General features: G+C 42.9%; 1 protein-coding gene across 4 annotated transcripts in view; it reads left to right on the top strand.

Moving 5' to 3' along the window:
- znf536 (zinc finger protein 536) overlaps positions 1–27,943 on the top strand; it is a 336,960-nt gene that overhangs the window by 137,754 nt on the left and 171,263 nt on the right. For all 4 annotated transcript variants that reach the window (XM_028578215.1, XM_028578234.1, XM_028578208.1 and 1 more), the window contains one exon: positions 6,301–6,409. The gene's annotated coding sequence lies outside the window, so the exon portion shown is untranslated. The remainder of the gene's footprint in view (positions 1–6,300; positions 6,410–27,943) is intronic.

Raw genomic sequence — 27,943 nt, 5'->3', positions numbered from 1 at the left:
ATGGGTGGTGATGGCGCAGTGGATATGATATGACACGTGCCTTTGGTGTGGGAGATCTGGGTTCAATTCCCACTGCATTACATCAACTGACATGTCCCTGAGCAAGACACTTAACCCGTAGTTGCTCCAGAGGCGTGCGGCCTCTGACTTATGTAGCAGTTGTAAGTTGCTTTGGATAAAAGCGTCAGGTAATGACTTGTAATGTAATAAAAGATCCTGGGTGGGGTTACAAAATGTACATTTCAGTGACACGCGAGACAAGAACAGGACATGGACCCTGGTCTCCTGGGTGAAAGTCCTGTGTTGTTTGACCCATCCACCACCCCAACCTACCTCCTTACCGATGTGTTCCATACAGATGCTAAAGGGTGATTTTTGCATCGGTCTCTGACGCTAAGGGCAACTGACCAAGTAGTTGACGAGTTGGGATTGAGAACGGGGAAGGATAACCATAACAAAAGCGATGTTAGATTCACCATGCGATTCGCGTGTTTCCTTCGTGCGAGATGAATCAAGTGTACCTCGAGTGAATAAGGGGACAGAGATGAAATGAAATACCCAAAATGCTGCCTCCGCTGGGGCCTGATTGAGTTCAGGTGGCTGGAAAGTGTCTCACCCAGGGCTAGTTGTCAGTGAAGGATCTGCTGTCTTCTCATCTCTTTGTGCTGCAGGGCTAACTGGTGAACATCGGCTGCGTTGCTTTTGACGGATGTTTGTGTGCCTCCCGTGTTGCGGGGGGACGGGCCGTTGACACACTTCATATTTCAAAGGCAAGGTCTGAGGAAGAAATGAAGATTGATGCGGAAAAACGGCGCGGCAACCCATTCGACACATATATTATCATTTACACATGCGTGACACCTTTGTGCATGTCTGTATATCTATATATACATATGCATGGGCATGATCCAAGGCGCCACACATATCCACGTTGGGGGGGGGGGGTTCCTCTGTTATTAGAACCATGTGATATAATTGCATTTGATCTCCAAATAAACAGGGAATCAGTCCATCTCCTTGGTGGAGATGGCAGATGTGATGGACGACCGCATTAGCAGCGAGGACAACATTAGATTTGCTCAAAATTATTGATCTTTTGTTTGTGAGCCAAGTCGGCGATAAATAACAGTGCATGGGAGATGTGACTCATTATCACCGTGCCAAAAGCCCGACAGACCTCTGTCAAAACACACTCTCCCACCCCCCCCCCCCCCCCCCCACCACACACACACACACACACAACCACCACCACCCTCTCTCTCTTCCTCCTTCCTTCCTTCCTTTCATCCCAGTCACTACAAACCAATTTAATCTGTTTTTAATCCTTCCCTCTTTTCTGTCGCCGGCGCCTGTAATGCGAGGCCTCACTGTCACTATCTGATTCCCTTAAAATTTTAATCCTGCACTGATAACCCTGTATTATTACATATTACACACTCGCAGGCGGCAGGACAATCACGCATACATAAACACATATACACACGCAAATATGTACACACAGCGTTTAGTGGCTCTTTCAGTGTTTTTATTCCTTTTTACCTTCTTAGTGAAGAAAAAAATCCTTTTATCACACAATGGGTAATTTATATCCATTACCAGCGTTTTCAATCCTTTTCAGCGCGGCTGTCACTGCCTTTGGCACACTCGTGATTAATGTGATCTAATAATAGTCTGCCATTATATTTCCTTTAGTAAAACATGTACCAACATCCTATTCAGCTCCACGAAATTCATTGCCCCTTAAAATATTTTTCCCCTTTACGTTTGAAAGACAAGATTGCTATTTTTTTTTCTTTTCTCCATCTCGTTGGCTCCCAGGAGGTGATTATTTCTTGGGAGGAGGGGGGGGGTTAGTGATTGCACTTCCCCTATTTTCAGACACTTATGAGAATGATGAGAGGTGCCATGATTCAAGGTGGTTTGTGTGGATGCATTTGTGGGTGTGAATGTGTGGCCCTCACACTGGTAGCGTACTGTAACATGGTGTGTGTGTCCACAGTGTTGACTGGCCGAGTGCAGGTGTTGAGAAGAGTCAGATCGGCAGGGTACTAGTTTGTTCTAGAAAAGGTAAAACATATGTGGCTTACAAAGCTTATATACATTTCATTTCACGTTGTTTTTTAAATGAAATTATTAGTTTTTTCTTGTAATTACAAAAAAAAGTCATCTTTGAGAAAAAGATTTACTGATTCAGCCATAAAAATTAGCTGTAAATGATATTGAAGACAACTATGTAGGATGCATAACTATCCATCCATCTTTCTTTGTCTTTTTTTTCTTTTTTTCTTTTAGAGCAGGTAGTTTGGAATGGGTGATGGAGAGGAGAGATGCTCCCCATGGAATGTGCATAGGATTATGTGTGTGTGTGTGTGTGTGTGTGTGTGTGTGTGTTGTCAGGGAGGTGGCCCAGCAGTGGGCTCTGTTCCCTCCCAGCCGGACAGCCTGAGCCAGTCTGCCACTCATGGGGCACGTTTCAGACGGGGCGGTGCCAACACACACACACACACACACGCGCATGTATGAAGACACACACAATCCTGGCTCCTTCTCACAAAGAGGGTTAACCCTTACAGGGTTCTTAGACTTGTATCCAGGATGAACAGGTGGTCCCACAAAACATGGGCATCCATTTCCTCATGACTTATCCCAGTGTGTGTGTGTGTGTGTGTGTGTGTGTGTGTGTGTGTGTGTGTGTGTGTGTGTGTGAGGAGGGATGGTGAGACGGAGACATGGGGGGGGGTGTCATCCGTCACCGTCAAGGTGTCCTAAAGCTACACATGACTGTGTAGCTTTAGGACACCTTTTGTATGTGTGTTGCTTTTGTTTTGGTACCAGGGTGGCTGTGTGCGGAGCAGCTTGCGGAGGGTCCCGCCGCTGTGTGAAATTGACATCAGATGGCCGTCGTGACGAGAACAATATTACACCCAGCTTCCTTTAAAGGTCCCATGACATGGTGCTCTTTGGATGCTTTTATATAGACCTTAGTGGTCCCCTAATACTGTATCTGAAGTCTCTTTTATATAGACCTTAGTGGTCCCCTAATACTGTATCTGAAGTCTCTTTTATATAGACCTTAGTGGTCCCCTAATACTGTATCTGAAGTCTCTTTTATATAGACCTTAGTGGTCCTCTAATACTGTATCTGAAGTCTCTTTTATATAGACCTTAGTGGTCCCCTAATACTGTATCTGAAGTCTCTTTTATATAGACCTTAGTGGTCCTCTAATACTGTATCTGAAGTCTCTTTTATATAGACCTTAGTGGTCCTCTAATACTGTATCTGAAGTCTCTTTCCTGAAATTCAGCCTTGGTGCAGAATTACAGTCACTAGAGCCAGTCCCACAATGAGCTTTCCTTAGGATGTGCCATTTCTGTGACTGTAGCTATTGAGGAGGAGAGGGGGGGCAAGGTGGATGGTGGGGGTGTGGCCTTGACCAACTGCCACTTTGCTCGTTTGAAAGCCATGATGTCTCTCTCTTTCTCATGGGCAGACCAAATTCTCTGGGCGGGCAAAGCAGAGAAAGGGGAGGTAATCTTGCTCCTTATGACCTCATAAGGAGAAGATTCCAGATCGGCCCATCTGAGCTTTCATTTTCTCAAAGGCAGAGCAGGATACCCAGGGCTCGGTTTACACCTATCGCCATTTCTAGCCACTGGAGGACCATAGGCAGGCTGGGGGGACGCATATTAATGTTAAAAAACCTCATAAAGTGAAATTTTCATGCCATGGGACCTTTAAGCGAAGGGACGGCTAATATATGTGTGCCGTGTGAACATTTGTTTGTCTGTGTGCGTGTCCGTCGACACCTGACCCCAAAGTCCGACCGCACCAAACACAGCTGCCAACACTTCACATCTAGGTCCTCTTGCTTTTTTCCACCTTTATTTCTTTTTCTCTTGAATCCCTCCACCCAGCATCCCTCCATTAAAGATAACTTGTATTGAGCCACATCAATTCCCCTTCAATCCGCCTCCCCCTCCTTGTCTCAAGTGATCCCTTCCCAGCAGTGGAAATCGAAGGTAAACCACTTCTAAGGCAAAAAAAAAAACCCGGTGCGCTCCACTTTGGATGTTTTAAATATCACCGTCTGACGGATGACGAGACGCAGGGTTGTGATAGCTGCTTTCATAAAAAAAAACACGTCAAAACCACACAACATTTATCACCTGACCTGCGGCGATAATGCAAGTTCCACTCAGCATCTGGTCCTAACAACACGTAGCTGAGACCTTCTCTGCCTTAGATAAATGGAGCCTTTCATGTCGGGGCAAGAAAAAACACTCTGCTTTACTCCACTTTATTTGCGCTTTTGTGATATTTCTGTGGCTCAGCCTCTCCCCAATACCGAACCCCAGACACATGTGACATAGACGTTTTTGGAAAATCTGAGCAAGTAAGCAAAGAGAAAGAGAGACAAAGTCAGTGGAGCAGATAAACACAAACAGAGTGGAGAGAAAGAAGGTTTCTCTCTGAGTCAGCGGCTTTTTGGTAAAGTCTGATTAAACGAGGTGGGAAACCGGTTGGGGTAGTAAATAACAGAGGTGTCAAAATGTTGCTTAATGACCTGGATATCTACTGCATGGAATACGTGAGTGCAGATCTATGCATGCAGGAGCTGTATTTTTTTTTTCCTTTTTAATGCTTGCTGTGCAAGGGGAGTTCAGATATTAAGAACAGCTTGCTGTAAGTGGAGAGCAAGTTTGCCTCACAGGCTTTTCCGGACAAATTTGGAAAACGCTTATTGTTACTGTAGCATTATGTCTATTCTTAATTAGCATACAGTACATAATGCGGTAATGGTGATTATACCTAAACCTACAGCTGGAAGAGCATTTATTAATTCAAGACCCACCAGCACTCACTGGTGCAGTCCGAACATACTCTGCTTCTCCATAGCATCTATTACGATTGCTATTTCACAACATTCTGGGCCCTGTAGAAAGGCATTCTCTATGGGCCCCTCCCCACATCCACAGCTATTCATTCTAGCATATTTTTGGGCCCTCCTCACATGAGGGCCCTGGTACTCAGTCCCCTTTCCACCCCCAGTCCAACACCCCTGCATGTAGCTTTTTAAAAACAAAAGTGATATATTTGTGGCCTGGTTTTAAGATTTGTGACCTGAGTTGAAACCAATGAGTTTGCCACAGAAAGAGTTGGGAAATATGTGACAAAAATAAATTATGTGAAAAGAATTTCAACATTGCTGGTTTCTTGTTCCAGTTATATGGCAATAATATACAATATATCAATATAAAAATAATGTATACATATTAATATGAATTTGTTTGGAGGTTTGGTCTTTCATTTCAGGGTGTTGCCAGTTAGCTCAGGCTTTGTGTACATACCAGCGTTGTAGTCGAGTCAACCAACTGTCGAGTCCTAGTCAAGTCACCAAAGAAGAGTCTGAGCCGAGTTTGAGTCCAGTCGCCATTACCTGAGTTTGAATCTGAGTTAAGTCTAGAGAATAGCGACTCGAGTCCGAGTCCAGGTCTTGAGTACTCCATCGATGCTTATTACACTTAAAAGTAGTCGAAATTTCCTTCAACTTCCGAGTCCTATTTCATGAATGCTTGAGTCTGATTTCATAAATCTTTGAGTCCTAGTACCAGTCATCAATGTGCGAGTCCATGTCAAGTCACGAGTCCAGAAAAGAGCTACTCAAATCAGGACTTGAGTACTGGTACATACTTTCCCATATACAAATAAACATTAAGAAAATGAATAAAGTGTAGCCTATATATATATATATATATATATATATATATATATATATATATATATATATATAAATATATATACTTGAGTCCGACTCCATTGACTTGAGTCCGAGTCCAGGACTCGAGTCCATATATAAATAAACAACAAAGAAAATGAATGAAGTGTATATATATACACTTCATTCATTTTCTTAATGTTTATTTATATATGGACGAGTCCATATATATATATATATATATATATATATATATATATATATATATATATATATATATATATATATATATATATACACAAAAAAGTGAATGAAATGTTAAAAGATCAGGATGAAGACTAGTTGGAGAATGAGCAGAGAGCTGGAGGTTATTGCCGCTCAGTCAGCAGTGCACCAGTCGATTCACCTTCCCCTCCTCTTTCCAGGGGGGGAAACCCCCTTCCCGAGGAGGGGATGCTCGGAGCAAAGAGAGGGAGGGAGGGAGGGAGGGAGGGAAGGAAGGGGAGCAGTGGTGGCGGTGAACTCAGCATTTTCCTTATCTTCTCTCTCTCTCTCTCTCTCTCTCTCTCTCCCTCCCTCCCAGGGCTCCCTGATCAGTGGCGACCAGAAGCGGAGCTGGAGCTGAGGCTGGCTTAACGGGGCTGAGTACGCTGTCACGCTGTCCAAGGAACTTCCCCCATCCACCGCCTGAGGTGACTAAGGGCTTTCGGGGAGAGAGGGGAATGGGAGGGTGGGAGTAGGGGAATGGAGACTTTGGTTGTAGGGCAATGTAGAGGGAGTAATAGCTGTGCACTCATTTGGGTTTCCAGGTATTAATTAGTGACAGTAGTCATTACTAGGGGTGTAAATCACAAGTTTTATCACGATATGATATTATATTGATTCTTTGGACAAGCATACAGTATTTGCTGATATCTTAAAGTCTGTCAGGGAACAATTTCAATTTGATTCAATTCAGGGGCTTGTAATTGATATGAGACACTATCATAAGCCCATTTAACACAGTTACATTTATAGCGACTCAAAAAAAGCAACTAATATATGATTTGACAATGCCATTACTGAGCTCTTCCAGACATTTAAATTAAAAACAAATTATATTCTATTCTTTTTAATAAAAAGAATAAATATAAATTGGGAATCTAAAATAATGCGGAATCTTACAGACAATATAATCGATAATTTCACTTTGCATCGATAATACAGGATCGTTGATTATTGATTCAATACATTGATCCAGGTTGATGTATTGTTACACCACTAGACATTAAATTACATTACATTTGATTTAAAGATCCCATGACATGCTGCTCTTTGGATGCTTATGTATAGGTGGTCCCCTTACTGTATCCCCTCTTTTATATACCTTAGTATCTGAAGTCTATTTTATATAGACCTTTTCCCCTATATGTATCTGAAGTCTCTTTTATATAGACCTTAGTGGTCCCCTAATACTGTATCTGAAGTCTATTTTATATAGACCTTAGTGGTCCCCTAATACTGTATCTGAAGTCTCTTTTATATAGGCCTTAGTGGTCCCCTTTGTATCTGAAGTATATAGACCTTAGTGGTCCCCTAATACTGTATCTGAAGTCTCTTTTATATAGACCTTAGTGGTCCCCTAATACTGTATCTGAAGTCTCTTTTATATAGACCTTAGTGGTCCCCTAATACTGTATCTGAAGTCTCTTTTATATAGACCTTAGTGGTCCCCTAATACTGTATCTGAAGTCTCTTTTATATAGACCTTAGTGGTCCCCTTAGTGGTCCCCTAATACTGTGGTCCCCTAATACTGTATCTGAAGTCTCTTTTATATAGACCTTAGTGGTCCCCTAATACTGTATCTGAAGTCTCTTTTATATAGACCTTAGTGGTCCCCTAATACTGTATCTGAAGTCTCTTTTATATAGACCTTAGTGGTCCCCTAATACTGTGTCTGAAGTCTTTCCTGTAATTCAGCCTTGGTGCAGAATTATAGCCACTAGAGCCAGTCCCACAACGAGCTTTCCTTAGGATGTGTCATTTCTGTGTCTGTAGCTATTGAGGAGGAGGGGGTGGGGGGGGTAAGGTGGAGGGCGGGGTGTAGCCTTGACCAACTGCCACTTTGCTCGTTTGAAAACCATGATGTCTCTCTTTCTCATGGGCAGACCAAATTCTCTGTGTGGGCAAAGCAGAGAAAGGGGAGGTAACCTTTCCCCTTATGACCTCATAAGGAGCAAGATTATAGATCAGCTCATCTGAGCTTTCATTTTCTCAAAGGCAGAGCAGGATACCCAGGGCTCGGTTTACACCTATCGCCATTTCTAGCCACTGGGGGACCATAGGCAGGCTGGGGGGATGCATATTAATGTTAAAAAACCTCATAAAGTGACATTTTCATGCCATGGGACCTTTAACAAATGATGCTTTTATCCAAAACGACTTCCAATGAGTGCATTCAACCAAAAAGGTACAAAAACTCCTAACAGCAATAATTGAGTACAAGTACAGTACCTTCAAAAAAGCCAAACTACAAAGAGCCACATATAAGTGTGACATATAAGTGCAATTCTTTTTAATTTCTATTTTATAGCATCATCTACTTAGCTAAGGTGCAGTCGGAAGAGATGCGTTTTTAGCCTGCGGCGGAGGTTGTGTAGACTTTCAGCTGTCCTGAAGTCAATGGTCCTGCGTGAATGGGTGAAAAAGTGCAGTAGAAGGGAAGAATGAGGGAGTAAAAGAGAGCTAAAGACGGGGCTAGGAGGAGAAGTGTCTGCAACAGGTTAGAGTTATCCACACTAGGATGCAATCTGTGCGTTGGGGGGAGATGATGACGATCACTATGATGATGAGGATGATCATGATAATGACACACGCACGCACACACACACATTCATGGGCACACACAGCAGCTGGCTGGGACATGCATTGTATATAGATATGCAGAGGACCTGCATGGGCATATCAACAGATAATTCCTATTTAATCCCATCAGTTATCCCTTTAAGTAGGGTTACTCTGTCTGACTGTCTTTAAGGCCGAGCTGGCTGTCTGTCTTTGGTCGTTCCTCTTTCCGGTGTCCAGACCATGAGCTGGGTAGCGAGCAAGGCCTAAGTTATGTAATATACAGTAGGTATGCATATGTGTGACTAGACCCTCATTGGAGGGCGTCAGATGCAGCGTAGGGAAGCGCAAAAAAGTGCAAGTGAAGCCTAGGCAAGTGTGAGGAGAAGTGCCGAGCCTTTTGTCTGTCTGAGGGACCGGAGTGGAAACCCTGCAGGCCCGTGTGACCCGGGCCTGATGCTCTGGCATGCGCCGAGGACGCGAGGTTAGTTCACCTTGCATCTATTTCTTGTCCAGCTGTGGAAAATGCCTTTGCCGTCATATCAGGAATATCTAGCCAAGGTGTGGATGAACATGTAGCATTCATCTGTTAATAGCAGGGCCTAATACGTGTATAGCCGTGGTCGTGATTTATTTCAGTTGATATTAAAGTGGGGATTGACTGCGGTTGCTGGTTTGGCATCTTAATGCAGTAGCATGACAGAGTAAGTGAACTCTTCTCCCCTCGCAGCACCTTCTCTCATCCTTTCCTTTGCCAAATTTGGACACTGACACTAAATGGATCTGCCATAATTTAGATGTGAGTGGGAGGACATATATATATATATATATATATATATATATATATATATATATATATATATATATACACACGTGTGTGTGTATGTGTGTGCAGCAGTGTGTGGTTGTAAAGTATGGCATTATGGCAAAAAAAAAAAAAAAAAAAAAGCCTGAATAATTTAGCACTCACATTATTTTCTAATGCCATTCTTTAGAATCTGACTGTGTCACTCTAACAAATGCATGTGTCGGAAAGTTCAGGGGATTTTGTAGGGCGCCTGTGAACAGTGAGTGATGGCAACCAGCCGACTCTCAGCTCCCTCTTGTCTACCAACAGCTCCATGTGAGCCCCGTGCACCATATTCCTTTCTCAGAACTAACGGCGTGGCGAATCGAAACAAAAAAAAGGCCACATATTTTATTTATGTGTCAAAAGTGCGGTGAAAGGAGGGCAGGAAGGAGGGAGCGGGGCGTATCACTCTATCCGTCGGTTGATATCTTTCCATCCATGCGGATCAATTCTCCCAGACAGAGGGAGATGAGAAAGGAGCGAGCGCGAGAAAGGAGGGAGGGAGGGAAGGAAGGAGAGCTGAAATGGTGGTCGTATTGATTTGTCAAAGAAATACAGCGTTTAGTGTTTTGCTTAAACGTCCACATAAACCTGAGCTGTCAGAGGTGGGCGGGCGCATTCTGACATTTGGCCACACCAACATAGATTGTGGGTTTTCTGCTCGGTTTAGCTGTACACAGTCTCACCTGTCAACTTCATGTGGAAACAGGCAGAGGAGCCGCTGCTTGCTAAAAACCGTGCTTTGACGCATTCTATGCATCCATAGTTTCAAATCTCCTATGTCACATTCCCTTAATTAGCCACACTGGCCAATCACTTTCAACTTTTGACACTTCTGTGCCAAAAAAAAATATCACTTTTTGCTTTCTGGCTTTTTCTAGAACTTTCAACTGCGTCTCTCAATATTCCTGAGCAAATAGAGCTCAGATGTGGACTGTGGATCATACGTTAGCTGCTAAATTCCCATTTTCTCATTTTATGACATCATACTAGCCTACTGTCACGATTCAAAAAAATTTAAACTCATGCAGCATACATGATTGATGAGAAGTATGGAGCGCTGAGCGATGATGCTCCAGGGTCTCATGGGGTCTTTAGCTGTGTTTAGCTGTCAAGCGAATTTAAAGGTCCAGTGCGTAACGTTTTTTTGGTTGTTCATTATCAAAATCGGTGTTGCCCGTTCACAAACTTCCTTTTTCATGAATATTTACCACCACCATCAATTCCAAGTATTCCTTTTGGCTTGAAATTTTACATTTGCATTCGCGTGAACTAGGGTAGATGCTCTATATTCATGCGCCATCTTGAAATACGTTAGCCGGTAAGGGACATACAGGACATACTGCTCCGCCTTTCGCGTTTTTGCTGTCACATGATAAACTCATGTTTAGTTTGAAGAAAGAAACATGGAGGACCACACGTATTCAAAATCCGAATTTCAGGAACAGGAAAAAAAGGATATTGAAAAGAGCAAGAGAACGGCTTTTTGAAGCGTGAAGGCTACCGTAGCTGTAATACGTACTTTGAGCTGCGTGTTGCGAGAGAGTTGATTGCAATATATGATCTCAACGCTAGATAGAGAAATTCCCACACATTGGACCTTTAAGCAAACTTTTAAAAATGTCGTGAAAAAGGAATGCTAATTCGGCGCGTTTCCATCAGCTGGTTCGGAATGAATGGACTAGAATACAGTGTTGATCTATGGCAGAACAATGGAGATAGGCCTTCAGGAATTGTTGCATTCCTATAACACCTGCCCAGACAACAGATTCTCACTCCCATCACGTAAAAAATACAGACTCTTGGTCAGGTGCTTTTAACGTTATTGACCATAAAAGTCTCCTTTAGCGTCATATCTTAACGCACTTTATCTAAATATGCTTGGTCTGGTCTATTGGCGTCACTTTTGACGCAGTTAGGTTAAGGAAAAGGTCGTGGGTGGGCTTACGTTTCCATGACACACGGGAAGAACGAACGGTTGAGTTTAGGAAAAGAAGAACAGGACGGTTGGGTTTAGGAAAAGAAGAACGGGACGGTTGAGTTTAGGAAAAGAACGGGACGGTTGAGTTTAGGAAAAGAAGAACGGGACGGTTGAGTTTAGGAAAAGAAGAACGGACAGTTGGGTTTAGAAAAAGAAGTTTTTAGGAAAACAAGAACGGACAGTTGGGTTTAGAAAAAGAAGAACGGACGGTTGAGTTTAGGAAAAGAAGAATGGACAGTTAGGTTTAGGAAAAGAAGAACGGACAGTTGGGTTTAGAAAAAGAACGGGACGGTTGAGTTTAGGAAAAGAAAACGGGATGGTTGGGTTTAGGAAAACAAGAAGTTGGGTTTAAAAAAGAAGAACGGACGGTTGAGTTTAGGAAAAGAAGAATGGACAGTTAGGTTTAGGAAAAGAAGAACGGACAGTTGGGTTTAGAAAAAGAAGAAAGGGATGGTTGGGTTTAGGAAAAGAAGAACGGGACGGTTTAGGAAAAGGACAGTTGGGTTTAGAAAACAGTTGGGTTTAGAAAAAGAAGAACGGGACAGTTGGGTTTAGGAAAAGAAGAACGGGACGGTTGGGTTTAGGAAACGTAACACGCGGGACAAGATCCCCGGTCTCCTGGGTGAAAGTCCTGTGTTGTTTGACCCATCCACCACCCCAACCAACCTCCCTATGCGGATTTTCGGCCTTTCATACTACTCGCTACCGTAGTCGTCGTAGTCTTAGTGCTACGTCATCTTCAAACCGTGTGTAGCTGCTGCTCTCCCCGGTGTGTTCTACAAAGACGCCGAAGGGTGCTTTTTGCGCCGCTTCAGACGCTGACAGCCACTGTCCAAACGTCCGTATTTTACGAGTTCGGGGTGAGAAGTGGTTGGCCCAGACACTTTTTAAGCTTCACTTTTCCTTAATGACAATCACAAGTTAACACCAATAAACCCCCGTATTTCTACAATATCCGGGCCGTAATAACCTTAACCCCCCTCAAATCTGTTCTTTGAACATGGTCATACATCTGCAGCTGCTTAGGCTAATCACATTCCTAAATCGTGAATAACTACAGCAACCTTGGTAAGAGTGGAAAGAAAAACACTACGACAACATTGTGTTAAGATATTTCCTCAATTAAGACCACCCACGCAAATGTAGCTGACTGTGGTAAAACCCCAACATGTAGGAAAGACTAAGACAGCAACTTGGTGGAATCTGCCGGTCATCCTATTGGGTTGATCCACAAAAGATTTTAGTCATTCCCATATTTGACCATGGAGGAATAGAGAAAAGCCCTCTTCTACTCTGTGACTACATACCTGGCACAAGGACAAGAGTGAAGGGGGGGTGGGGGTGGGGGGGGTGTGGGGGGGGTGCAATGAAATTAAAGAGCAGTTAAAGAAAACTGGAGAAAAGAGCAGAGAGTGTGCACAGGGCCATAAAAGGGATAGTTTAACCATTGATCGAGAGCAGTGGTGGAAATGGCAGCTGTAAATCAATTTTATCTTAGAGCAGCTAAAGAGTGTTTTCTAATGAGGTTAATGCCACATAATGGCTAGATTCTTCTGCTTAAAAGATGCCCTCAAGGTGGTGGCGAGAGATAGATGTCGCCACGGAAAGCTTAACACCTCAACACCGAGCAGACGGATGCCTTCTTCTTTCATGAGAGATGGTGTCTTAAATGATGTTAAACCTCGATTCCTTAGAAGGTTTCAGCGGGTCATTATACAGTATCGTACACTCCGTAGACCTTTGTCTAGACAGCTCGTTTTATCGATGGACGGATAAACATGTGGCTGAGATTGGGCATTTAGTAAATTATTCAGTCCGTGGTGTCCACTTCCAATATGACGAGATCCTCCCTGACCACAACTACGGCACATAAATCACTATTTCTATAATTAAAAAAATATAAAAAAAAACCTCTATCAATCAAATTCAAACAACTACGGATGTCTTTTTTGAATACCACTTGTCATGGCAGTGCTTGGCAGCGGGCAGGCTAGCATGTCAAACTGGAACGGGCCGGGTACTGCCCCTGAAAAGGCAAACTGACCCAGCACTAATAGATTATGAATCAAGCTGACCTCTGGCAAATAGTAGTAGGGAAATGAGGCCTGAGTAAGACAGCAATTGCAACAAAACAAAACACCCCTCTCTATACACACACACGCACACACACACGCACACACACACACACACACACACACACACACACACACACACACACACACACACACACACACACACACACACACACACACACACACACACACACACACACACATTGTGCATTATTATTTTGCCAGGAGACAACCTGATTAGATACCCAAAACCACCTAATAGTACAAGTGGACTTAAAATGGACTATTTTAATAGTGAACATTATCAATTATTTAGTTTATTAAGCATCCTAAAATAACCCAGACTTGACCCAAGGGTGAAGTACTATTTTGTGCATTCAAAGACAATGTCTCTTGTATGTCTTGACCAGACACAAACATACAGGGCTTCGGTGAGTGCGCACCATACAGCCTGTTGACAGTTGACATAAGTGGAATTAAATGGGTGGGTGAGTTTTTCGAAAGACCACGCTAGTTGGTTCCAAAACCGGGGCTTGGCCAAAGGTAATTACAGTGTACAAAATATAATACAAGTGAGCTACTATAGATTGGTCAGCCAGCATCTTTAATTTTTAACACTTTTGTCTCCTGAATGTGTCCTCTGCAGCGCTTGCTGAGTTGAGGTAGGGAGAAGTATACTGCCCTGCAAAGGCAAAAGACCTTAACTCGCTAGAGTGTGAAACTGAGAAAAATGACTTTAAAGTTTCTGTTTTGTCCAGACAAAAGTATTATAGGTAGAACTCACAAAATTTGACAACTAGTTGTTATAATGAAGAAATGTTTGTATGCAAAAAATCTTGAGTTCAAAATTGACCTTTGACCCTTGTTTGGCAGTTACTGTAATCTCCCTTTGTATCACTTGCCAAAAACAAGGAGTCATGCAAAGGCAAAAGGCAGTAACTGACATATAATCAATATTTGCTTGCTGTTCACCATACTTACATCAATTATAAGAACACCTAACCAAGGTCTAGTCATCATGGGATTTGTTTTAAATTATATAGAAGACATTTGGTTGTTCCTATTTAGTGCTATTTGATCAGGATAGTGTGGCAACACTAACACAGTTGAACAGTATGACAGATAAGTTACTTTGCAGTACAGTATACAGTATGAATAAATACAAGAAATATTTTCTCAATAAAGATAATTTAATTATAATTTAATACATAGGTATATTTATTTTTTTAACAATAAATATATAATGTTTAACACTTTTGCAAGGCACTGTATCTGTGTCATATTCTCATTAGGGGCTGAGCCCCCCTAAAGGTCTGAGCCTAGAACAGCCCCTGGTTAAGGGTTAAAGGCTACCAAAACTGCTCAAGATGCACAGTCAACAAACTTGACTTGGATTACTACTTTTTAATTCTGAGATGACATTTAGGTTAGCATACTTTGTACGGACGTTAGCAATAACTAGCTTAGTGCTTTTATGGATTTGTGTAAGATTTGACATGAACACCTGCAAGAAGGAAATATGGCTCAAACACGTATGGATTGTTGTGGATACAGCAGATGACGTGCTTTGCTATGGATTATGTCTTCCATGGATTATATCGGATTGCATGGAAAGGTAGGATGCCAGCGGTGTATTTAATGATTCGTTTTTGGTGTCTGATATGAGGCTCCGCAAAGTGAGGAGGTGTGTCAGCATCACCGTCAGCTATAAAGTTAGCTAGCTCCGGGCTGTCACGGACACTGACAGATCTGAATCATCGCCACTTTATTTGAAAGATATATCGTGTGTATTTTACGTAGTTTGGTGACAATTAAAAGCGGCAAACTTTGACAGTACGACGAGGCCAGAGTACAGTAACATCACGGCGGCACAGTAACATCTCTCTTGATGGCTGGCTAAACAAAGTCAGAACACCTTAACTCAACTTCCGCGTGCCGGAACAAAGGCAAAGAGCTGTTACGGCGTTCTGCTGTGGTTTCTCGTATGGTTTTGGATGTTACGGTTGTCATACTCTTTTATTTTCTCGTTAAAACAATCAAATTGACTCACGATATTTATTCACATGATAAAGGAGGTCTCAAATACCCCAAAAGTGACATTAACTCATTTTTGCCCAAACATTATGTTACGGCGTTTTGCCTTTGTAGGGCAGAATAGGCAAAGGAAGGAGGCTCACAGAGTCAACAACTGAACTGGCTCAACCACAACCGACTGATACGTGCAGGGATTCCCAAAGCATCCGGTATCAAGACTAATCACAGGCTAGCAAGCTAGCATGTCAGCAGACGCAGATGTGTTGAAATATTACATTACACAAATTACATTAGACAGTAATGGAAGCATACGGAATCCTCTTTGTCTTCAGTGAGAGTGATCCGAGGAGTCTGTAGGCTGTAAACTAGACTCCACCATAAGGTTGTTGACGGAAAGCAGTGCACAATCAGAAATGGGATGAGGAGACACTGTGGGTGAATTGCATTATGGGAGAGGCTTGTAGGACTCAGGTGATGTCAAATGGGCTTTTCCAATATCAAGGAACGGTACCACCACTTTACAATAAGGCCATACCTTATTAAGGATTTAACACTCATGTTGTCCATGTTTTCAAAGTTCCTATATCAGAAATATGGCTTTCTTTTCAACAAAATTTCCCAAAAATAGCATGGATTGTTCCATATGCTAATTGATGATCACTGCTTCTATGGTCTACCCGGGTGAAAATCTGTGATCAACTAGAAACATATGTTTCTCTGACCTTAACTATTAGTCAAGATAATTCCTAATTTCTGCTTATTTTACTCATAAATTCGGAATAATATCATCTAAATGAGGTTTATTCACCATTGATTCCATGAAGAAGTGTAAAACTAGTGGTAATAAGTTATGAAATTGGCTAAAAGTATGTAACACAGATTTGGGTGATCGTATATAGGCTACTTTATCCTTTATAAACTGGCAAACCAAACCGAAGGGGGAAAAACAAGTGCATGGTCGACGGGAAGACAATACAAGGGTTAAGAATGGTTTGTAGTTAGTTTATTAATTGGGTTGTGAACCCTTTATGAATCATTAATAAGATGTTATAACTCATTCGCTCAGAAAGGGCGCCCACCTGTATCTGTACTGCTAAGATTCAGAGATTTTACTCTGGTCTTCTCCATCAGCCAGCATCCTTGATATTGGTTCACTGAGTGCATTCATCTTGATATTTTCCTGGCATCTCATTTTCTACAATTTTCATTTATTTTTGAATTACAAACTTATAATTATAACTGCAAAAAAGTCAAGTGTAAAACATCTTGTGAAACACATCACCATTTATGAATGATTTACTAACTATCTACAACTGCCAAAAGGTAGCCCCCATTAATGAACTAAGACTAACTATAATCCATTCTTAAAAATGGTAGCCTTTTTGTAAAGCGGTACCCAAGGAATTCTGAATTATGTCCATCATATCAGTGGGGGATGTAGCACTGATGCACGCTATTTCACATTTGAATTAGTCCAACACTGACCACATACGTATATCGATCCAACCATATTGTACACATTCACTACAACAGTAGAAAGGCAAGCCATTGAAACAGACAGATGATATGCAGACACGTATATAAAATAATGCTATCGTATAACACAGTGTCTGCAAACCACTCTGGTGTGTGTGTGTGTGTGTGTGTGTTTGGAAAATAATTGAGTACAACCAGCATGCGGCATGAAACTTAAGGAAAGTTCATCTCCACAGACCTCTAGCATTGATCACTGGGGCCCTAAAGCTATTATCATGATCTAATTAGGTTTAACATAAGTCTGTGTCACGGCCCGGTGCAAGGCTGCCTTGTCCCCAATTCCACACTTTCACAGCATCCCTATTTAAAAATAGCACACATGTGCCACACATACATGCAGTGAATACTAATACACACCACCACCCCCCCAAGTTACACTGAGATCCACTTTAATGTCAGACTGAGGTCTAAGCAGGGTGAAATGATGTAATTCACAAGGCAGTGAACAAACGTGGTAATCTCCCAGATTTCCCCTCTCTTATGTCTCAGTCTGTAGATGCCTGCTAATACTCAAGACCATCTGTCAAACAGAAAATGGCGTACATTTTCGTAAAAAATAAAATGTTCTTACTTCTAGGTTTGAAATTATAGTTTGGTAGAATTTAGTTTTTCCATAGATGCGTTAGCCTCGTGAGACCGTCCTGATCTGGCGAGCTCCAGTTTTCCACTCGCAGATCAGCCTGGCGTCTTGAGATAGAGAAAAATTTGGAGCCGTTCGTCAAACGACCGACCAATCAGCGTTGGTTCTGAGGCGGGTTTAGGTGTGACGCAACGAGAAACGACTGTTCAGTCTAAACAACATGGCAGCTTCCACGGATGAGATGAGCGTAGCTATCGCACAAGTTTTATCTGAATTAGAAAGTATTCCTTGATTGAAAGAAGAGCAAAAAAACGGCACTGGAGGCTTTTCTCGGAGAAGATGTTTTTGCTCTTCTCTCGACTGGTTTCAGCAAGAGTTTGATTTGATTGGTTGATTTGGCCCGTCTATCACCAACATAGGTGGTGATAGACTGATGGTTTATCCAATCAGCTAACCAGGATTTTCGCCCTTTCACAAAAGTTCTCCAACGGAAAGTTGCCAGATGGATATGCCGAGCAAATGCGAAGCAATCCATCTGGCGCAGTCAGGTTATAGATGGCGTAGCTGTTACAAAAAAAAAAATACAGAAAGCCTCATCGAACTGGCTTTACGGTAAAAACACACCACTTTTGTACGGTATTATTGGGAGGAATGGACTAGCTCTCAGATTGTTCCGGTTTGTCTCATAATTCTCACAAAGATGCAACTTAAATACTAAACCCATTTGCCTTTATTTCTACTCTGTGTAATACATGTGTAGTGTCTGAATCAGCAATGAAGAGTAGCCAGGTTTTTATTTATTTTTAAATATGTGATCAGTTTTCCGTGTTGTGAAAATAACTTTAGTTTCACAGTTCTGGTGTAACTTGAACACTAAACTGACTCCGTAGCTTTCAGCCAATTCTCTCCCACTCTTCTCTCTCTCTATTCTTATGATCTATGAGCTACGAGTCGGAGATGCCCTGGCTTAAAAAAAGTGAAGAAGGTGAAAACATGTAGCCAGTGGCCTAATAAGAAGACCTTTGCGTTGTGGCCATTAATACAGCTGTCAAAAACGAAAAGAAAATCCATAATGGAATACTATATTTAATTTGTTTTATGTACCTTATATCTGGGCTGAGGTGCTTTAAATACAGCTGTGAATTACCTACTCTGACACCTTATTCATTTCCAACATGATTAGCGGCGGTGGTGTGCATGGCTGGCGCAGTGGGTGGCTGTGGCCCAGTGCACACACTCATGGGCTCATTATGCCATCGCGCAGGTGTAATGGAATGACCCCCCCACCACCACACACACACACACACACACGCACACACAAAAGGCCTTGCATGAACAAACTCAAGAACATGAAAGCTTGCACACAGACTGGATACAGTGGCCTCTTCACAAAGCAACTTTTTTTCAATGTTGTACAATCTAGGCATCCACTACAGTCTTATTATTTCAGGGCCAGGCTGAGGGACCATGCTTCAATCCCCATATAAGGGAAGACAAGTCTGGAAAAAAAAAAAAAAAACGAGAAAAGGGAAAAAAAGAAACGTGTTAAGAGGACTCCCCTCCCTCTCCACTACTCCTGTGTCCTCTGTTATTATGAATAGTGGCGGTAAGAGAGAAAAGCATATACTCCATTTGAATCTGTTCATGGTTCCTGAAGGACCACTCTCGCCAGACGAGGGCCCTTTTTCTCCCTCCCCCTCCCTCTTTTGATTGATATGTGAAATCCGTCTCTCCGCGCGGCTCTAAAGGCAGTCCCTGTGTGTGTCTGAAAGGTGCTCATTGTTGAGTAGAGACCACTTTGTCGAGAAACAATCCTGTTCCCAAGGAAGCTGAGAATGTCTTAAAAAAGATACAGGCCCTTATTGTGTACATCGGGGAAACTTTAATTTTGCGTGTGAGGTCATTTTAATCCTGATGAATTTTTATAGTAGCCGTTGTGGTTCAATGGCTGGTTGCCCTAATGCTCCAAAAGAGAGAGCAAAATAAAGGAAGAATGAAGAAAAAAAAAAAGCCACCCACAGGCACGGCGAACAATCCTAAACTTAGTGTTTCACCGAGAGCGAGGAGGAAGGGTAGAGGCCTTTGTCGATCGACACATTGGGATGTATTTAAGTTCTACAAAGGGGATTCCCTGAATAGGGGCTTGATTTCTGCTACAAGGTTTTAAAAATGCCTGGTCTAAGGATAGATTTGCCACGGGATAAAGTTTGTGTAGGATAATCTCTTTAGGCCAAAGAAGAGTCTGCGACTGAACCACCCACGACATTGTTTTGGAAACTGACGCCAGAGAGGAAAGGCGACAAGCTTCTACACAGACGTGGATCCGCGACACCGCTAATGGTACGATTGAGCGTTCTTAATTGGGCATTTTAGATTTCTCCAAACTCCCGTTTTATCCCATTTGAACCACAATGAAAGTTATTTTGCGTCTTATTCTTTGTGATAGTAAATTGGTAACCTCTCCGACTTCTTCTGTTGTGCAAACCGAGGGTGCAGCAGTTTGTCTTTTCATCTGAGCTGCGCGGCTGTTTTGTTGTGGGTCCGCCCTCTGGCCTCATGTAGCTTTAGCCTGGATGCAAGCCTATTAGGCAGACGAGTCGAAATGTAAACACACAGAGGCTGAAAACGGGATACTAAACCGGAAAAAAGGTCCTGGGTCTGGCAATGAAAGCACTAGATAAACACATAACTTGTTTTATTTGGTTGCATTTTTTTTTCTTCTTCTTCTTCTTTTCTTCAAATCGATCGCAGGAGGCTTGAGGAGGCTTGCTCATCACCATTGTGGCTAAATGGAAACTAGATCTTGTTTGAGAAACGGCAGGGTGAGACCAAACAGCATGATTCATAATGGTTATTTATGTACCATGTTGCTGAGACTCAGCAGGGGGGGGCAAAGGCATGGTCTTCACTAAGTATGTTTTTTTTTTTTTTTTTTTTTGCTCTCTGCTTAGTTTTTCTGATAAATATTTCTTATATGGATTACCGAAAATAAACATCATCTCGATCTTCTGATCTTTCTGATCGTCCCTAAAACAACCAGCGCGATGAGGTGCATTCAAACAAGTTTTCACTGGTACGTCGTGTTGAAGGCAGGCTGCACGTGGTCTAGGTTACCTCTAGTTCCTCTGGATACCTCCACATCCAAGCAGCTAGCTAACATACACCTTCACATACCCCCACTGACACTTGTTCCCTCTCTTTTCCTCTAACTGTCCTTTATTTCTTTCTCTGCCTCTCCCTCCTCCCTCATTTCCCTCTCTTCTGAGATGCAGAGATCCAAGTGCGCAATGGTGCATTACTAAGGACACCTGCTCTGTTGATGTGGCCAGGCAGATTGGATGTGTGTGTTTATGTGTGTGTGCGTGTGTGTGCGTGCATGGGTGCATTTCTTCATTCATCAATTTTTAGGCTGAGACTGGGATCCAAACCTATCAAATTTTTTTTCCGAAAGTGAATCTGTCCATTTCTGCCTCAAATTATGCATAATGGGCTTTTAAATTCTGTGCCCTGCAAGTAGCTGAAACAGTGCCCTTCTCAAGGTTTGGCACCAAAAATAGTCAAGCCATGCAGTCATAATGTTAAACGGTGAGGTATATAATGGCGATCAAAACAAATGACACACATGAAATTAGAAAAGATGGCATTTATGTGTCACGTTTCTGTAAAAGGTCATGTGCTCATACACCATTCATTTAGATTACCTTTAACAGTATTTAAGGGATGTATATGGAAGAGTAGGTAGACACTATTATGTCTGTGAAAACAGAGTTTTGGTGGCCCCGTCCCAGAGACGGCTGCTTTGACCTCTTGCGTCCCAGTAAAAAAAAGGAAAGACATGGCTCTCTCCACTTGTCATTTAATTAATTTCTCAGAAAAAGAGAGAAAGTCCTCTTTTTAGAGGGTCACGGGGACAAGAGAGCCAGAGCTCAATGCCCAGGAGGGCACAATATGTCCTGTTACAGTATACTGTACTTTCTCTTATTGCTCTGCAAGGAGAAAGAGAGTGGAAGCAAAGGAGGAGGCAAAAGGGGAGCAGAAAGGACTATTTTCATTACCGATATTTGAATGAGTTGTGTTCACAACCCCCTCCTAAACCCCCAAACCTGTGCCCTGTACCCCCACCGCACCCCAACCTACATACAAAAAAAAAAATATATATATATATATTCCTATTCACTTAGTATGTAGGTCACATTACAGTGCTGTCTAGCTATTGGATATGGGCTTAGATAACTGTTTGTTGAGTATTAAATGCTTTCGCTGCCTCAGCAGCCTCTGCCACTGGTATTTCTCACACAACTGTGCAACTGAAAGGAGGCAGCGCCGCAGCAAAAATCATGTCACACACATACGCATGCACACACACGCTTTCAACCCCTGATGCTTTTTGTGTATACTTTAAAAAAAAAAAAAAAAAAATCTTGTTTGCATAAAACATTCACTTTTCTCACATGAAAGTGCCTTATGCACAAGTTGAAAACAGTTTCTGAAAGCGGTGTTAAAGCCGTATCTGTAAATGAGGACTGTGCTGCGGTGAATAGGAGGCAAACCCATTGACCTGAGGTGCCAGCTCAAGCAGATGAATCTTTGCTTTTCTTTCCTCTTATCCATGTTTGCTTTGGGTGACCTTGCTCACCAGCGCTGATGCGGTGTGTTCACATAGCACCGGGCTAATGGCTTATAGGCCCCAGCGTGGCCGGTACTTTCCACTGAAAACACCCCACCGTATTCCACCTTTCCCTTTCTCAATTGTACACTCGCCGCTCGCTGCAACCGCTGCAACCTCCGATTTGAAAATGGCCAGCGGAGGTGCAGGGCAGAGGAGGAAATTGCACCTGCTTTTATAGCAGCAGGATCCAGACGAGGAGTGTGTGCTCACTTAAAACGGAAAGGGCAGGAGACAAGAGGGGCACCTCGCTGCTGAACAGTTTTGCCCTCTGTTGTCTTTGCATGAAATGAAAGATGCAAGAAGTGTGTGTGTGTGTATGTGTGTGTGCGTGTGTCAGTTTGTGTGTGTTTGTGAGTTATCCTCCCCTCCCTCTGTCCTTTGTATGAAATGAGCCCAGATGGTGATTGATTTTTCAAGTGCTGACACCCCTGCTTGAGAAGCACCCCTCCTTTTTATACACACACACACACACACACACACACACACACACACACACACACCCTTCTTTGTGCCGAGCAAGTGAGGCACACTAACATCTCGGTGCCATCATCATCTTAGTGACTGCCAGCAACCACCATTGATCGACAAAAGTATGCATGCAAACAAACAGACAGACACACACACACACACACACACACACACACACACACACACACACACACACACACACACAGTCAGTCATCGGAGCAGAGAGCAAATAAAACAAAATAAGAAGAAATCATAAAGACAATCAGCTCTTTGACTCAAATCGTGCTGAAACTATGAGTTGATTAATTGTTTAGGGGATCGACAAAAAAACAAGTCAATAGTCTTCATAATCCCAGAAATATTCGGATTATTGATTATTTATCAAGCAAAAAATCTCCCTCTTTCCAGATTCTGAAATCTGAAAATTTGCTGATTTTATCTGTTTGATATATAAGTGGACATTTAAAACATTAAATACTGTTTGCTAGAGAAAACTTGCACTTTGAACGTGTCACCCTGGGAACTCTGGGAAACTGTGATGAGCAGAGACACACTTTTATGTTATTATTTTTATTTTTTTATCTTGGGTATTAGGAATAGATGTTTTTTTTTCATATATATCAAATGTGCAAATGCTGACTAAACGCCAGCTTCTGCTAAAAAAAATACACAGTGTGCGAAAGAAACGTCACACACGGAATGACCTTGTGAAAGAGGAGGAAAAAAAGACAAAAAGATAGAGGTTGAAGTATGATTTTAGGGAATATTTAAAGGCCGAGAGACAGACGGAGCGATGGTAGGCAGAGATAGGGGGGGGGCAAAGTGACAGAGAGCTGTACGCAACAGCAGCCCCATTGAGTTAAAGTGGCTGTGTGGCTAAATGATGTCATTGGCTAACTAGGCGTTCTCAGGCCATTGCCTCTGTTTGCGTGACTAAATACATACAATTAAGGCCTAGGCACTTCTCAATCTCTGTGAACTCATTGTTATCCCCGGGTTCAAGTGCACTGATAATGGGGGCCAGAGGAAAACAGGCGTAGCAGCGAGAGGACAGAGAGCTGGTGGGTAAAATAGACATCTCATTATTAGTGGCATTCTCTTTCACCCCAACAGCGCTACTAAAGCCTTGCTCACTCATCTGTCCTTTTTTCTGCCTGCTTTCTTTTTTTCTTTTCTTTTTTTCCTGTGGCTCTTTCTCTTTTGCCTCACTTTTCTCTCCCCCCCACACCCCCACCTTTAACTATCATTTGCAAACCTTTTTTTTCTGTCCCTTTCCTTCTTCCCATCCCGTTCTGTTTCTGTGTCTCTCACCATTCAGCTCCTTTGTTATGTGAGGATGCTTTGTATCGGCAGTGTTTGCTCCCCATACAGTGGCAGGTTTTCACATGGGGGGGCCGAGTATGACACGCACTTTTCACCAGTGTAGCCCGTCGCACATTGTGAATAGGCTTTCTGTTTCTATTGGCTGTAACCTGCGGAAGGGGATTAGGGCCGCATGTGAACAATGTGTTTGAGGTCTGAGTTTGTTACGTCAGAATTGTTAGATTAAAGTCATTAATTCTCAGCAATCTGACTTTAAAGTCAGAATTCTCAGAATTCTGACTTGAAACTCACAACTCAAATGCATGTTTCACATTGGCCCTAATCCTCTTCCGTAGTAATCCTTGAAGAGCAACTTTTTTTGGACCATCTTGAAAACTTAAACACACCTTAAAAAAAAACCCGTAAAATCATCCATGAAGGTAATAACTAACCCTCAGTGTGGCTCACCTAGAACGGGGAAGGTAGCATGTATGGTCCTCCTCCCATGACACACACACACACACACACACACACACCCCCCTTATGGCCTCGACACTTGACAGTGATGCCCTCAAGTCTAGGAGAAATCTCTGTAACTGGAGAACGATTGCTTCTGTCTGTCTTGAGTAACTGGATAACCACGCCGTGCTCCCTACCCACAGGCACACACACACACACACACACGCGCGCACGCACACCACACAGCACAAACAACGTAGATATTCTTTCACCCAGACACACACAGGCAGATTTACAGATAGACACTATATCAGCCAGAGAGGAACGGAAGTGTGCTCACACACAGGAACAGCCAGAATGCACGGCCGTGCATGACAAGAGGTGTGTTTGAGGCGCGTCGGGGGGGCGGGGGTTGTTGGCGGGGAGGGCGGCGCATTCTCCTCTAGTCGTCGGCGGGGCGCGGCGGCGGTAGCCTAGGTAAATGGATCTTATTTAGCGGCGCGTCAACACGTGTAAGGGGGCTTACGGCTCATTACTCTGGGCCCCGATCCTCTCTGCTCACTCACTGATGGATGGCAGGGGCTGCTGGGAGGAGGAGCAGGTGGGAGGGGGGGGGAGGAGAGCAGTACGGACATCGACCTTACCCTCCTTCCTGCCTCTCCTTGCCCCTCTTGCTTTCACGCTGCCTCTCCTCACTTTGCTCCATATACTTTTTTTTTTTCCCCCTTGCTCTGAACGGGATTTCCGTCTAACAGATGGCCGTGTTTATCTTTTCTCAATCTAACTGACACATAAGAAAACACTGAATCATAAATCATAACCAAAGAGAAATGTCAAAAAAGCAAACACACAGTTAGGAACACTATATAAATATATAAACATTTGGTTTGAATGCTACGGTGTGCAATAATCCTTTTTTTCCGCCGGTGCCATCCTGACATGTCACAGTAGGAAAAGCACAGGTGTAATACGGTGGATGATGGCTGAATTCCATTTAGCTACTTCAGTCAAAGACATGCAGTAGTTTGGTCTTGTGGCTTACACTCCCTTTCCTGCTCCTGATTGTACGGTGTGCCACTTTATAAAGAGAACACGCTAATATACTTTCTGTATGATCCTCTGATTCTCGTTTTCATTTTATTTCTTGTCATCCAAACAGAGGGGTCTACGAATAGAGGGTACATTGCCACGTGCCGTGAGGCAAACATGTGGTCTCGGGGCCATCTAAGATAAAACGTTACTTAACTCGGATGAAAGTTTTACGCTACAACACAATCGCCTGATTTTGTCAGCCCACTACTTGTAAATAAAATTATCAAATAGGACCAAGACACGAGGTGAATGTTTGAACGTTTAATTCTCACACTAACGACTTCTTAAATGTCTTCAGTTTATGTAGGTATGTTATTCCAGGAAGAATGCAGCGCCAGAAATAGTAACACATATTCCCCAAGAGAATAAGATCCATTGAAAATAAAAAAAAGAAAAAAGAAAAGAAAGCAACATTTAGTAGTGAAAGAGTGCATTTAGGGGAAACAAACACATTGATGCGTATCAGTACGCTTTTACCCTCCACAACTGTTGGTCCTCAGAGGTTTGGGAGTCTGTGATTGGCTCACTAGGTGGTACGTTTTAGGGCAGGCCTGCTGCTTTCAGGCTCTCCGCAACACCAGTCTCCGTGACTGGTGAACTTTTGAACCCTTACATTAGCTCCCTGACACTTAATTGTTACCAGCACACAAACCTGCACTGTAAATGTCTCAACCGTGACACACAGACACACACACACACACACACACACACACACACTTGCACACACATATACTGCTTCCAAAGCATTGAGTCAAGTCCCTCTCTCTTAAGCTCGTAGTGCATTCCTCTCATTCATGGAAGCAGGGCCCTCCTAGTGAAGCGCTTAATTGGCTGCAGATTGCTCTTTAACCTCAGGGTTACACCGCACACATGCGCACACACACACACACACACACACACACACACACACAGCGGCACGCACACACTGACAGAGGCAAACAGACATGCACGCGCACACACGCGCGCACACACCACTTGTGCAGGCTGTTAAAGTCTTAAGGGAAATGGAGTGTGGTTTTTACAACTCAGCGGGGAGGTCAGAGGTCAACAGATTTGTAACAATCTCAAAGGATCTGTCAGTCAAGGCTGAGATGCCAAGGCGACTAGCGCGCACGCACGCACACACACACACACACACACACACACACACACACACACATTTGGATGCTTAGTCTGTTGTCTCAAAGTGTGTCTTTCTTTGCGGTTTTTCCTCTAGTTTCTTTTTCCTTTTAATTTAACTATAAGAGACAAAACCGGGTGAACAAGACAGAATGCAGGACCGAGGACAATCATTTGGGTGACACGACAGGGAATGGTAGCAGCCAAAACCAAGCAAAAAAAAAAGCCAACAAAAAAAACTAACAGCCCATCACAGATTACAGATCTACTAGTTTCAACAGTCTCTGTATAGAAGGCAGATTATTTATTTTTTGCCTTCTTTTTTTGTTCCAACATGCTGGACTGGATCTGATGACTTTAGAGTTGGTTCAGCTGGTTTTGGTCTTGCCAGTCACCTTTGTGCGTTTTGCCCAAATGGGACGTCTCCGTGTCAGGGCTGTCCATTTCAGCCCTGTGCCCATCAGGGCCGGCTGCGGCCTGGCTGGCTCGACAGGACAAGGAGTCTGTGGTTTTGCTGGCCTCTTACTGTAAAAACTGGTCTTCATCAGTGTTTAGAGAATTATGAAACCGCATATGCCGAGCTAGGCTTTGTTTGGACATATAATTGCATTTTGCATTTGTTTAATAAAATGCTAATGCCGTTGGACATTTCTGACATATGTCCTTATTCACAATGCAATTCAGATATGTTTTTTTTTGTTACTGTATGCGTGCACGCGTGGGCGTGCTAGTCCCATTGTTTATGATACGTGGTGAATATGCTTTTCTGCATGACTCACTCTTCTCTTCCAGAAGAATCAAGATCTGTGCGTTTCTCTCCCAAATTAGCTTTTTTGCACTCTTATCCTAGAGCATGAAGGAACTTACCGCTAATATGATTGTGTTCGACGGAGACAGAACGAGAGGGAGAGATTGGAAGAGAGACAGAAGGGAGAGGGAAGAGAAAGGAGCATTAGTTATTTGAGTCGGTTAACATTTAAACACTGTTTTTTTTGACGAGCTTATACTGCTGTTAGGAAGGAAAAACACACAGTGTTACGGCGTTCAGACGTATCTGATTTAATGAATGATAGGTTGCAAAGGGAAACAGTTAGGAATCTTTTTTTCTTTTTCTTTTTTGAAAAGGAACAAAGGATCCTGGTAGAGACGAGTAATGCCTGCCAGTCATTCCATTGTACAGGCTTATGAATGATTAAGCTACTGTAGCAACAAGGGGCAGATCATATTACGGACGCCATTT

Source organism: Perca flavescens, chromosome 1 (genome assembly GCF_004354835.1).
Source record: "Perca flavescens isolate YP-PL-M2 chromosome 1, PFLA_1.0, whole genome shotgun sequence".
NCBI classification, from domain to species: domain Eukaryota; kingdom Metazoa; phylum Chordata; class Actinopteri; order Perciformes; family Percidae; genus Perca; species Perca flavescens.
Note: the sequence above shows the minus strand (reverse complement) of the source record. Positions and strands in the feature narration are given on the sequence as shown.